We start from the raw sequence: 14997 nt of genomic DNA on the forward strand, positions 1-14997 counted from the left end.
CTCGGGGTTTCAATAAACCCAGATGGCTATGCAAAAATAAATGAATGAATGCTGAGTAATTATTTATCAGACAGTACGATCATTCCAGAAACACAGAAAATATGTAACATAACAAGAGTTACTAAATCAGTCCCAGCAGAGTTTTGAAGGAAACAGTGGGGAGAAAAAGAGAAAGAAAAAAAAATAAAGCAAAACACACATACATAGATGAAAAACCAAAAGGCAATTTTGGTGCTTTTGATTTTCTCTGTTCTTAGAAACAAAAGTGTTTTATCCATATCCATATGCAATGACAACAAGAAAGCAAAAGCTTTTTGGAATTTCACGCACAGTAGATGTGGTTTTCAATGCATAAGTCACTCCATGCCAGGCATCAAATTTTCTTTATCAAGCTTATCAGGGGAAAGAAAAGGAAAGTACTAATAGCACAGAACAGAAAGAGTTCATACCATTTATTCTCTCTCTCTCTCACACACACACACACACAGTGTGCGCGTGTGTGCGCATGTATTGATCCTAATTTTAGACCATAAAAAGGGCAAGCTTTTGATAGAACAAAAAGCATTTTACTACAGAAAAGTAGTCTTTTTAAAACTTCTAAATCCATTCTCAAAGTTCTTCCATTATTTACAATGTTGGTGTACCTATTTAGGTTCTTTTATAAAATGACTACTATTTCCATTCTTCCCTCAACGTAGAATCTGAAAAGAAGCCAAGGAAAACTTCAGGAAGAAGTCTTTCTCTTGAGACTGAAGAGAACAGTAACACGTTTATATTTTGCAAGTTTAAGGTAGGCCATACAAATATGAGTTTTTTCCCAGTCGCCATGTCATTTTTCCTATGTTAACTCTCACTTTCTACTAATACATAGATAGGAAATTACTGTCATTGTAGAGTGGGTCATGTGTTTCAATCAGCTGCTACATAAGGAAAGCTATGGATGAGGGGAAATGGGGAAAGACAATACTTAGTGTGCATATTTTTTGGTTTTGTTGTACAAAGTGTACCTTTCCCTTTACATTTGAAGGTGTAATCTTGGGCAATCTCCTCCCATGTGATTAAACTGCCTCTAAAAGATTCTCACCAATTGGCCAACTGGCAGCACCATATTAGATGGAGAAGAGATTGAGGTTCTTAGCAATTACAGCTTGCTCAGATCAATAATCAACATTCTTTTTTTTTTTAATAATCACCATTCTTAACATCAGCAGTCAGGAAATCCAAAGACAAATTGCACTGGGAAAATCTGCTGTCATGGACCTCTCCAGAGTGCTGAAGAGCAACGATGTCAGTCTAGATACAATGTTGTGCCTAATTCAGGCCATGGTCGTCTCAATTACTTGTTATGCTTCAGAGAGCTGGATAATGACAAAGGATGACAGGAGAAGAATAGATGCCTTTGAGTTGTGGTACTGAAGAAGAGTCAAACATACAATGGACTGTCAAGAAAACAAATTGGGCTGTCTTAGAGAGGGTAAAACCAATTTTGAAGCTTCACCTCACTTACTCTGGGCATGTGGCCAGGAAAAATCAATCCTTGGAGAAGGATATCATGCTTGGAAGGGTGGATGGACACAGCAGGAGAGGAAGACCCCACCAGAGATGGACTGATACAGTAACTGGGACGATGAGGGTTGGTTGGTGTATCAGAGTTAGCAAGACTCACTCAAGCAAGACAGGGAAGAGTTCAGAGCTGCTGTACATAGAGTCACATCACAGGCGACTCAATGACACATAACAATAACATACTATGACAGGTTTGAAAGCAGGAGTGGCATCCAATTCCTAAACAACAAGTCTCCAGAAACTCTATGAACTTTGATAAGTGTTGATTGTTGTGGAGGGGCTTCAGGCCTTTTGTTCATGGAGTGGCTATGAGTCATACTCAATTTGAAGGCAATCAACAACAACAACAAAATGTCTCAGGAGAGTCTAGTATGGATCAGCTCCAACTCTACATTGCTCAACAAAAATACCACTTCAAGGAGAAATTGACACTCAAAAATTAAAAGTATTCCTATAACTGGGGGGGTGAACCATCTCAGGAATAGGTTTGAGGCCTTGAACAAAGACCAGAGGCCTTGAATGAAGACCAGATGAGCTGTGGGAAGATATCAAGAATATCATTCATGAAGAATGCAAAAAGTTATTACAAAAAAGGAAGGGGGAAAAAAAACAAACACCAACCAAAATGGACGTCAGAAGAAACTGTAGGATACGAGGACAATCTGGCTGCAAAATTTGTCAACCAGGGTACATTCGGCTGATCTGGCTGGCTAAGCAGGTGTCTTCTTCCTCCCTCCCTGATCCATGTGCATCCCTCCTGAAGCTGTGCGCTTAGTTGAAGAGCAGGACCATCCTCAATAGAAGGAAGACTGCCCTTCAGTCAAGGGTATACAAGCAGCTGCACTCCCCTGCTAGAACCTCCAAACAAGCCCTCAAGAAACTCTGAACATTGCACTAGAGCACTAAGAAGCCAAAGCAAAAAGAAGAAAGGAACTGAATAGAAGATTTCAAAGGGTAGCTCGGGAAGACAAGGTAAACTATTATAAGGAAATATGAAAGGACCTAGGGTCAGAAAATCAAAAAGGCAAAACTTGCTCAGCATTTCTTAAGATAAAGGAACTGGAGAACATATGCAAACCACCAGTTGCAATGCTCATGGACGCTATGAGTAGAATATTTAATGATTCAGGAAGTATTAAAGGAAGAAGGAAGGAGTATACAGAGTCATTGTACCAAAAATAATTGGCTGTCACAAAAGAATTTCGAGAAACAACATATAATCAAGAGGCAATGGTGATGGAGAAGTTCTGGAACCTCTGAAGGACGTGGCAAAAAAAATAAAGCTCCAGGAACTGATGGAATACCAATTGACATATTTCAACAAACAGATGTTGCCCTGGATGTGCTCATCATGTTGTGCCAAGAAATCTGGAGAACAACTACTTGGCCAACTAACTGGAAGAGATCCGTATTTATTCCTATTCCAAAAAAAGGTAACTCAACAGAGTGTAGAAATTATAGCACAATATGACTAATCTCACACGCTAGCAAAATCTTGCTGAAGATTATCCAGAAATTACTGGAACAGTACATTGACAGAGAACTATCAGGAATACAAGCTGGGTTTAGAAGAGGTCCTGGTACTAGAGACATTATTGTCAATGTTAGATGGGTATGGACAGAAAGCAAAGAGTACCAGAAGAATGTCTATCTGTGTTTCATTGACTACGCAAAGGCATTTGACTCTGTGGATCACAACAAATTGTGGCTAACCTTGAGGAGAATGGGAATCCCAAACACTTGATTGTGTTTATGTGACACCTATACCTGGGCCAGGAAGCAGTCCTCAGAACAGCATGGTTTAAAATCAGGAAAGGAGTGCATCAGGGATGCATCCTGTCTCCAAACCTTTTCAACCTGTATGCAAAACAGATCAATCAGGAAGCAGGGCTTTCTGAGGAGGAATATGGCAAAAAGATTGGAATAAGACTCATAAACAACCTGTGATATGTAGATGATTCAACATTGCTTGCTGAAACTGAAGAACTGAAGCACTTGCTGCTGAAGTTTAGGAATTGTAGTCTTCAATATGGATTGAAGCTCAACATCAAGACCATTTACAATAGCCAACACAAATTTAGAGTGAACACATCCAGAGACACAAAGACCTACACAAAGAAAACTACAGAACATTTCTGCAAGACACAATAAAAGAGCTAAAGAAATGGAAATATCATCCCTGTTCAAGGATTGGAAAACTCAATATTTTGAAAATGACATTCCTGCATGTAATCTACATGTTCAACACAATCCCAGTAGAGACACCAAATTCATTTGTCAAGGAGATCAAAAGGGAAATTTTCAAGTTTATCTGGAGATGAAAGAAATTCCAAATAAGAAAAGCATTTCTGAAAAACAACCATGAAGTGAGAGGCACAATACTTCCTGACCTCAAAACCTACTACACGACTCTTGTAACAAAAACAGGATGGTACTGGTACAATGAGAGGCACATAGACCAATGGAACAGAATCAAGAACACAGAAATGGAACCATCTATCTATGTCAACTGATATTTGACAAGGAAATAAAACCTGTCAAATGGGGAAATGCCACCCTTTTCAATAAATGGTGTGGGCAAAATTGGACTGCTAAGCACAGAAAGCTGAAACAGGATCCACATCTCACACCATACACAAAAACCAACTCAAGGTGGATCAGAGACCTGGGAGTAAAGCCCCAAACCATAAAGGTCATAAGAGAAAAACTGAGATCAAGCTTAGATGTCCTAGTCTGTGGTATAAAGAGACTGTCAAATACAGCCAGAAACACACAATCTGAAAAGAATAAATGGATGAATGGGACCTTCTAAAGATTAAATATTTGTGCACATCAGAAACTTTTGCCAACAGAGAGAAAGAAAACCTACCAACTGGGAAAAAACATTTGGCAATATCATTTCAGACAAAGGTCTCATATCAAAAGTTTACAACATCCTACAGGGCCTCTGCAAGAAAAAGACTGATAACACAATTATAAAATAGGTAAAAGACATGGAAAAAATTTTCACAGAGGAAGATACTTGAATGGCAAATAGACACATGAAAAAATGCTCAAAATCACTGGCAAGAAGAGAGATACAAATCAAAACTACAATGAGATATTGTAGCAGCAGTGACAAAGTTCAACAGGACAGCAAGTTATAAATGTTAGAAAGGATGTGATGACATAGGAACTTTTATACATCAATTGTGGGATTGTAAAATGGTACAATTCTGGAAGTCAGTTTGGTGCTTCCTCAAAAAACTGGACATAGAAATTCCATACGACCCAGTTATTCCCACTGCTTGGAAGATAACCAGACAGAATGAGAACTGAGATACAAATGGAGACTTGTACACCAATGTTCATAGCAGCCTTATTCACCATCACAAGAACATGGAAACAGTCCAGACGTCCAACCACAATCAAATGGATAGAGACATTATGATACATTTATACAATGGAGTACTACTTTGCAGCACACAGGAGCAATAATTTTGTAAATCATTACCTGACTTGGGAGGTACTGGAGAGCATTATGCTACATGAACTAACTCAGTCCCATAAAGACAAATACTGTATAAGACCATTATTGCAGAACATGTATGAGAATAAAAGGGAAAAAGAGGGGAGCACGGAGGCGAGGATGGGCGGGGGGTCACACAATTTAATGGGCAGAGGGAGGATTGGGTAAAGGAAATGGGTAAGATCTAGTGTGAAAATCAGAATATATGAACTTTATAATTAAACCAGTACAAAATAAAAATTTCCTTTTAAATAAATAAACCAAGGTAAATTTTTTCCATTTTATATTTTACCATTTCAAAATGGTAAATTAGTCAAACTTGTCCAATGTACAGAAATGATGGAAGTGCTCTAAGAAAGTTACTAAGAACATCCAAAATATTAAGTAGTTGTTAGAAAAAAGTAAACACTTAGAAATCATGTTTGTAAAATATTGTTCCATCCTCATAATCTATGCTATATTAAACTCATTGCTACACTGACTATTAATTGATCTCATTGAGGGTTCTCTTCTCTTTTGGTTTTCCTCTATCTTTCCAAGCATGATGTCCTAGGGAGTCTTATTTAACATGCAAATTCCTAAGCTTAACCACTGTTTCATTATTTTATATAGTGAGGTGCAAAAACTCAGCACATACTCTCCAAGTCATTCTTTTATGTACAACAGATTTTGATAATTCCAACAATGTAAAGATTTGAGCGGCTGTTAAAGAAATGGGGTAAAAAAGTGAGCAGAAATTAATCTTTAAAAAAGTTTGAATGGGAGGGAAGGAGAGAATTGAAGATTATCACAAAAAAAAGATTATTTTTAGAAAATGACACGTATGAGAACATTTTTTGGGAAAACTAAAGTATTAATAAAAAAGGGTGGAAATGTAGCAAGAAAATACTGATGAGAATATGGACGAAATACAATAGAAATCATGAACTAATGGTTAACAGCAAGAGAACAAAGACTAGAAACAAAGAACTTGAGGCATATGGCAGTTGGGTGATTTTTGTGGACTAATGCCCCGAATTTCTTTGTAATATAGCAAAATTATATAAAAAAATTAAAGCATTGGAAAGAACTGGAACACAGATTTGTTCTGTTGATGTATATATTTTTAAAAATTCAATAATGGACTGGAAAGATTCTTACTTTGTTCTTTAAAAGATGATAATTGACATGAATGGAGTCAATGAACACTGCATTAGAACAGATGAGGGGAAGAACTGTCAAAAGAAAACATGATTAGGCATTATACGTATGACAATAATCTGGAAAAAGGAGTGCATTGTATGATGGGTTGGGAAAGGGGGAGAGGGTTAAGAAAAATCAACAATGAATAAAAACTTATATAAAAAAGATGGTAACAGCTCAAAGAAAACACTGAAATTTCTCAAGTATTACAAGTTCTATATAATAATATAGCTCACCTGTGCACATATAAAATGACTCATCTCCTTAATTTATATATAATCCAAGTCTATGAAATTACTTACAACCTAACATTTCCACACACGATGGACCTGCCACAGCTTTTGTGCGTACATTCTGGCCACCCCACTGGGTACTGACCTCCAATGACATACAGACGTGCAGGCTGTAGTCAAGTTAACAGTGAAAGATAATTTATTTTTCTACACAAAGGGCAACCATTCATCCATATCCATCACACCTTTGCAAACTATAAGGCTTTTCTTTCTCCCATACAAACTTCCGAAAATCTTTATCTGGACACGGTATTGATTTTAACCTTGCATCTGTAAAGACTAGCAACACTTCAAAACTGTATTCCCCTTTTTAGTAATACTTAAACAAATTTTCTAATAGAAAATCAAATACCAATCTAGATAGATGTCACAAATTCCTTAATACTCAGGTAGAAAGTAAATTCTGTTCATATTTACCATAATTTCTAAATGGATGCAATTTAATGTTCTTTTTTAAAACAAAATTTTGTTATTTTAATGAATGTTTTAAAAGACATTAAATTTTCTTTCATTCATTATTGTAAATTTTACCCCATCTCCTTCACTTCCCCCTCCTTTTTATGAAAAAAAAAAATTATTCACTGTTGCACAATTACCTCGTTCCCTCCTTGCCCAGGCCTCTTTGAAATTATATACCTCTTATTCTATGCAGTTGTGGCACATATAATGCCTAATCATGTATTCCTTTTAGACAGTTCTTTCCTTCATCTCTTCTAATATAATGTCATTATACACTTTTATCCTATTCTCTTTCCAAACCCCCATGTCAGATCTGCTTTATAACAGTGGTGCTATATAGTATTTGTCCTTTTGTGACTGAGGTATTTCATTCAGCATAATGTGCTCCAGGGTCCCCAATGTTGTGTAATGTCCTACCAGTTCACTATTTTTTTTAGTGTTTCATAGTATTTAATTGTATGAATTTACTATATTTTTTCCTATCCATTAATTTGTTGATGGACACTTGGGTTGCTTCCATCTCTATGCTATTGTAAATAACACAGCAATAACAATGGGTGTGCATATATCTCTTTGGATGGTGGCTATGGTTACTGTGGGGTATATTCCCAGTAGTGATATTGTGGGGTCAAATTGTATTTCCAACTTTTTGAAAAAGCACCAAACTTTTTTCTAGAGTGGTTGCATCATTTTATACTCCCACCAGCAGTGAATAAGGGTTCCAATCTCTCCAAAACCTCACCAGCATTTATTGTTTATTGCTCTGTTGAACTTTTCAATTGTTACTTGATTGAGATGAGATTTCATAGTTGTTTTGATTTGCATCTTTTTTGATATCTAGGGATTTTGAACATTTCTTCATGTGTTTGTTTTTTATCTGAATGTCTTCTTGTGTTTTCATATCCTGTGCCCATTTTGCTATTGGGTTGTTTACCTTTTTACTTGTTGAGGTGTTGGAGTATTCTATACATTTTAGATATGAGTCCCTTATCAGATATGTCATTACCAAATATCTTTTCCCAGTCTACTGCTTTCCTTCCTACAATTTCTTTTTCTATCCTGTTGATTTAGAATTCAATGTACTCCTTAATTTTAGCTTTTATAGCCTTGCTATTCCTCACCCCAGGAAGGGATGTTAAAGTTAATAAAATATAAACCAATTTTTTCAAATCCAGTCTACCAATATCCACAAACACCTGTTAAATGCTAACAAACTTAGGAAGAAAGTCCTGGCTATTTACTGCTGAAAATTAAATTTATAAACTTTATGGATCATAAAAGATTAAAGCTCTGTATAGTTTTGAAAAATGAGCTTCCCAGTTTGGAAGAAACTTTGGAACAGTGACTATAACATGCTCTATAAACTCTATGTAAAGTGGCTATAACAATGGACTCAAGCATATAAAAAACTGTTAACAATGTAGCAGAGCCAGGCATGTTTCATTTTGTTGTACACATTGTATATGAAGTTATCAACTCTAGGACAACTGAAAACATTATCAGGAATTTAGTGACAAACAGTTCACCCTCCATAATTCTCTTACACTGCCTTCTCAATCATTAGGGTGACCCTTTTTCTTTGGTTGACTTCATGTTGACATAAAACTCAATTGTACAATCTGTATATGTAACAGCTCTTCCAGTGCTTTCATTGTCAGCAGGCCACTTATGACTCATGGAAACCTTCCAACAGAATTCTGAGGCTGTAAGTCTTTATAGGAGGAGATTCCCTTTTTTTTGCACTGGAATGGCTAAAGATTAGAACTGTTGACATTTTGGTTGGCAGCTTGATACTTTACACAATATACTACCAAGCACCTGAATATGTCCTCTAGATCTAGGACAGTCAGATATAGTAATCAATCATTTTATGCTTACTTGTGGTCAGAAATAAAAACAAGCATTGGAATTCAGGAAGTTCAACAAAGGGAAGGATTCCTAGGGGTAAAAGCAAATGTGTCTAGGAGGCTAGAAGCTCTTCAGAAGGTCAAGATGATAGTAACAGAAGTCCAAACCACAGAGATCTATCTGAGTCACTTTTTTAGCTGTGACTTGAAACCAGTAGTGTATGATGACTCTCCCTGAAACTATAGTTCTCACAAGGAAACAAATCTAGGTGGCTGAGGAAGAAGTCCACTGCTAGCTACATCTGTACTCTTATCCTGGCAAGAGCAAGGACAGTCCAGCTGGGAATCCAGGGAGATCCTGATGATAAGGGTACTGAAACTTTCCATTCTGATCAGGAAGCACATCTTACAGATTAGGAATTTAAATTCCCCTATATGTCAAAATCATGGTTTTCCAGCAGGAATCCTCAAGTATTGCACAAATAAAGCACCAGTGGACAATGCTAGTCCCAGGGAACAACACTGGGACTGATACATCAAATGTCAGTTCACACAATCCTCCCTCTTTCTTGTAGACCACCCAGTCCTCTTCTAATGACTCTACATTGTCTCATTTATTTTCTCCATGGCAGCAGAGGCCCCAGTTTCCTTAGTTAAATTTCATCCTCTCCCTTTTGCAGCTGCTGATTTATTTTGTAATTCCCTGGCTCTCTATTAGTCAGAACAGAATGACTTCTCTTACTTTAATCAACTGAGAAATAGAGTAGAATTGATAAGCTTATTTTTCTGTTCTATTTGGGAAATAACGGGAGTAAAATAAAACAGTAGAAAATGTTCATCAAGTACATGAAGCAGGAGTGACATCCACTTCCTAAATAACATGCCTCTTGAAACTCTATGAACTTTAAGAGACGACGATAGTTATAGAAATGTGAAATGCTTCAGGTCTCTTGTTCATAAGGTCACTATGAGTCGTGCTAGATTTGACAGCAATCAACAACAACACTGAGATTAGAAGAGAAAGGAAATAAAGAAGGAAGATGTCAAACAGAGGTAGTTCAGACGGTCCTTTACAGTGAATGTTGTGAAAGAAACCGACAATAAAACAGTCATAATGAATTGACCTGATCATTTGGTACAGCCTCTATTATTGAATTATTGTAATGAAAAACACATCAGAATATGTCTAGACACAAGACATACTCCTGGTAGAGCATTCCCTGCACTTCAAAAAATTTTGGTTCAATTTCCCTTCTGGGAAATGCTCCAATGGCAATATTTCAGGTTTTTGAAAGCCTCTTCAGAATGACCGCCTAAGGGGAGGCCATCTCCAATAGTCGACTGAGAGCACTAGGGCACTGTAAGGGCTGGCAGAACCTTACATGGAAAAAAATGATAAAAACCATGAAGTCCCCTCTAGAAACCCTGTGGACAGTATTCCATTATTCTGCTATGTGCAGAGTTAATGTGACAGTCATAAGAAAACCCTGAAGTGAATCTGTAAACATATGTAAGGAAATTATTTCAGGGATTCTGTTGTTTTTAACTACATGTGGGTTAAAAAAATTAAATTGGTATAATTTTCACAAATGTGTTGGTTTAATTAAATTATATAGGCTTTTAAAGGTTGGAAATAAAAAAGACATCATATTTCATGGCACATTACTTATTATAGGATGAATGATGTCATTGTTTTCACAGAAGAGTCAAGATCTGAAGACTATAGTTAAAGGGGAGATAGATAGATAGATAGATAGATAGATAGATAGATAGATAGATAGATAGATAGATAGATAGACAGACATACAGACAAATGAACAGGTTCATCTTTGGGCATGCTGCAAGGAATAACCAGTCTTTGGAGAGGGACATCATGCTTGAAAGGGTGGAGGGAGAGCCCAGGAGAGGAAGACCCTGGATGAGATGGATTTACTTACTGACTGGAATAATGGTGGTAGTAGTGTAAAAGACTACAAGGTTAGCTCAAGATAGAGCAGGGTTTAGAGCTAATGTGCACAGGGTCTCTATGAGTCACAGAGAATTCAATGGCAAATCACAAATATATAAATATAAATATATATATAAATATATATATATATATATATCACTTAAACAGTTAAGATATGTTGAATTTACTTGCAATAGGTTTCCATTAAATGAATGTTTCCTAAAGAGTTATACAAGCTTTTTAGCCTCAGTTTTTGTTGGTTCTTTTATGTTCATTCATTTTGAGGAAATAATTCATGGAAAAGAATGCCATGTTGGAAAAGTAGAGGGTCAGTGAAAGAGAAAGACTATCAGTTAGATTGACACAATAATGTCAATGAGAAGGTAAGTATAGCAGACATTGGAAAGATGCTGCATGGGAGGTGACAAGATGACATGGAACAATAAGAACAATAATTCTATGAAATGTTGTTGTTGTTGTTGTTGTTGTTGTTGTTGCTGTGTATGTCAAGTCAGAACCGATCCATAGTTGAACCTCCATCAGGTCTTCAGAGGTGAAACTGCACTAAAGGAGATTGCCTATCTTTCTCCCTTGGAGCAGCTGGTGGATTCCAACCGTGTATCTTAGACAGTATAGCTAATTCTATGAAAGAGCTATATTCAAACCAGATAGCTTTAGATTTTAGATGTTATATTTGTATGATCATTTAATCCTACTTTTGGAATTTCTTCTGGAAAACACTGTTAAATGCTAATATTTGATGTAACTTTTTTTCCTGTTCAGTTAATCAAAAGTAATGCCCATTTGAAGAAGGCATTGTATAGGCACTAACTCAATTAATGCCTAATACACACATTTTATAACAGAAAAAGTAACAATAAAATAATTAAAATAGTGGTCCCTAAGTCAGTTTTGGCAAAGGAAAAGAGAACTGAATATTCTATGGACTGCCAAGAGAACAAACAGGTGTGTCCTGAGAAAGCAGGGTACAGGTATCTTTGAAGACAAGGATAGTGAAACTAACTCCATCTCACATACTTTGAACATGTTATTAGGAGGGGCCAGTCTTTGGAGAAAATCATGTTTGGATAAATGGAGGGTCAGAGTAAGAAAGGAAGATCCTTAACATGATGGATTGACATTAGTGAATGTAACAATGGGATCAAGTGTGTCAGAGATGCAGAGGATGGCATAAGATAGGAAAAGGTTCAGATTTGTTTTAAAAGAATCATTTTGAGTCCCAGTTGACTTGATGGCATATAATGATAATAACAAGGCATTATAAGGGAGCACTGATGGTTTAGTGGTAAAGAGTTGCACTGCTAAACCAAAGGCACTCAGTTCAAATCCACTAGCTGTTCTATGGAAGAAAGATGGACAATATCCTCCCCTGGAATTTACAGGCTCTAAAAACCCGCTGGAAGCTTGGTTATGAGTCAGTTTCAACTTGACAGCACATACTAAGAAAACAAAAATATCTGCAAGAATATTCTTATCTTTCCTTTAACCTTTGAGCCCCCAACATTGGAAGCTAAACAAACCAATTCAAGTTGAAACAAATAACTAAAATTGGTCTATAGTATTAAATATTATAGACCAACTTTAGGATAATAAGTATATATATTATTATAATAAATGTATTATCATAAACTCTTCTTGTCATTCATGACACTTAAAAACATAATCATATTAGCTGATCCTTTGTGATTGAGGAGTATGGTTTTAAAAGCACCTGGTTACATTTACCATCCCATATAAAGTGCTAAAATCTCAACTTAGTTATGATACAGAATATGTGGTGATAATTATGTTCTTATGGTTGTTTTTATATGTCTCCCTAGTATGTTAACAAATATGTGCTTGCGGAGATATCTTTTTAATACATTCCAGAATATTGGTAAAAGAAAATATATTATTATCAATAAAGATGGAAGGTGAGAAACAGTACCACATGCATTCTAATAGAACTGCAAGCTGTTTTAATTTAAATTAGTTTCAGTCCTCTTTGTTGAAAATAGAAGTAAATCATGCAAGGAGCTAATTCATTCTGGGAGAGACAACAAAGAATGCCAATAAAATTCATTTGTAAAAAAAATTACTTCAAAGATACTTCTACCACATTTCCAGCTTTGTTTTAAATAAAAGAATAGGGGCCCTTTTCCAAGAACATTTTATAAAGGATATAGCTTAAAGGAAACTTTTTATTTCTTTCATATATATAAATGGCTAGGCCTTGTTTATTATGCATTAATTTGTAGACAAAATCCTGCTTTCCTGCACACAGTAAGTTTGACATAAGCAACACGATGACCTCTGAAGAAAGTTTAAATAGTTCCTAATTCTGCCTTGGTGTAATACATACATATTATTGTTTGCTCCTCTCACAAGGAAGATAAGACACACTGCATAAATAAGGTAGCAAGCATTCTCTCACAAAGGCTCTCAAAACCTCAATTACTTTTACTTACATCTTTGGTACCTAGAAAATAGAATGCATACACTTTCCCCCCATATTTTTTCAATTGTCTTAACTTGCCCGGGCATTATATATTCCTATCCATAGTAATTTCTTTTTTGATGTTAAGACTATGGAGCATATAATGGAAAAATGTGTCTAATTTCCTTCAAATGTCATTTATCTATTCCCAAATGTCATTGTTTCCTAAGCTGTTACCCATGAGTTTATCTACACGTTGAAACTTTTTATGAAGCTATTTATATTTTCAATATGCACCACATCCTGGGATAATGCAGCCCACAAGTTTCTATACACTGAAAACTTTGTTTAAACTTCTGTGAATGCTCTGCGTTCTAGTATTCACTCAGCTCATCTCACTGTGGTAGATTTGGTTCTGATTCATAGTGTGACCCTTCATTAGGTTTCTGAGGACTGTAAATGAAAAAGGGAGGAGACTTTCTACCTTTGTGTCTGTTGGTTCCAAACACCAGAGATGCACAGCTGTTGGGTTAGCAGTGCAACCTGCTATGAACTACGCCACCTTAGCTCCTTGTTCTAGTACTAACACTCAATAAATTAGAAATCTTAACCTTCATAATTTTATAGATTTTAATATAGTACAGCTTCCCTCTTGCACAGCCTTCTCTTTTTTTAAAGAGCCTGCTCTTTCTAACCTACATAGAGGGAGGGGGAATCTTTGATTAATTCAATAATTTACACTAATTACCTAATAAGGAAATCATACTTTTTTTCATGTGAAATAGCTCTCTCTGGACTTTCTCTCTTTAATCATGTCTTCACTGAGGACTGCTAACTAGACTGCACACTCCTGGTATAGCGCATAATGAGCACAAAGATAGATTCTGTTTATTCTAAAAGCCAACTTGAAAGTAGGCCTGGAAATGATTAAGATCATGCAGAATCACCATATATGCCAGAATAAAAAAAGACTTCAGGTGCAATGGTGCTTTATCAGTGCAGACAGGTTGTAGAGGTGAGGAACAGGTAATCCAAAGCAGGTTCACTTCCTCTCAATCCTAGGGCTGCCTTCCTCACTGGACAAGCTGTCACACGTTTGTCCCTATCAAGGCCTCTTCACACAAGGCTTTAAAATATCAAGAGTTTTTTATTATTGCTATTAAATTTTATTAATTTTAATGAACATTTACAGAGATTTGGGGTTTTCATTCATTCATTGTGAGAGTTTCTTTTAACATAGAAAATGCAAATCACTCTTCAGGGCTCTTAGCTAATGTACACTGAATGTGGTATTGTTAAGATAATCAAATCAGTTCCAACACTCTGTATAACACTATGAAGCACTGTCTAGTCACATACCATCAGTATAACCACTGTGATAATTCAGCCTGCTGTTGCAGCTTCTGTGTCTTCCTTGTCACTGACTTTCTACTCTGCCCTGGGATAGATAAGGGAAAACATAGTGGCAGAGACCATAGGCAATCATGCTGGTAACCCAAAGGTGACACTTCTATGGCAGTTTAAAACGACCAGTGGCTCTTCAAGACAAAATAGGGTAATCTCTTTCTGTGCAATTTACAGCCTCAAAAGGAGGGTGAGCTATGAGTCATTCCCAACCTGACAGCAATGACTTAGTGAATTAAATGGACGAGATAGCATGCACAGCATCATCAGAAGCCACAAAAAGGAGGGTGAGCTATGAGTCATTTCCAACCTGACGGCAATGACTTAGTGAATTAAATGGGCGAGATAGCATG

This window comes from Elephantulus edwardii, unplaced genomic scaffold (genome assembly GCF_000299155.1).
Source record: "Elephantulus edwardii isolate Elephantulus edwardi_28Jun2011 unplaced genomic scaffold, EleEdw1.0 scaffold00100, whole genome shotgun sequence".
Taxonomy (NCBI): Eukaryota; Metazoa; Chordata; class Mammalia; order Macroscelidea; family Macroscelididae; genus Elephantulus; species Elephantulus edwardii.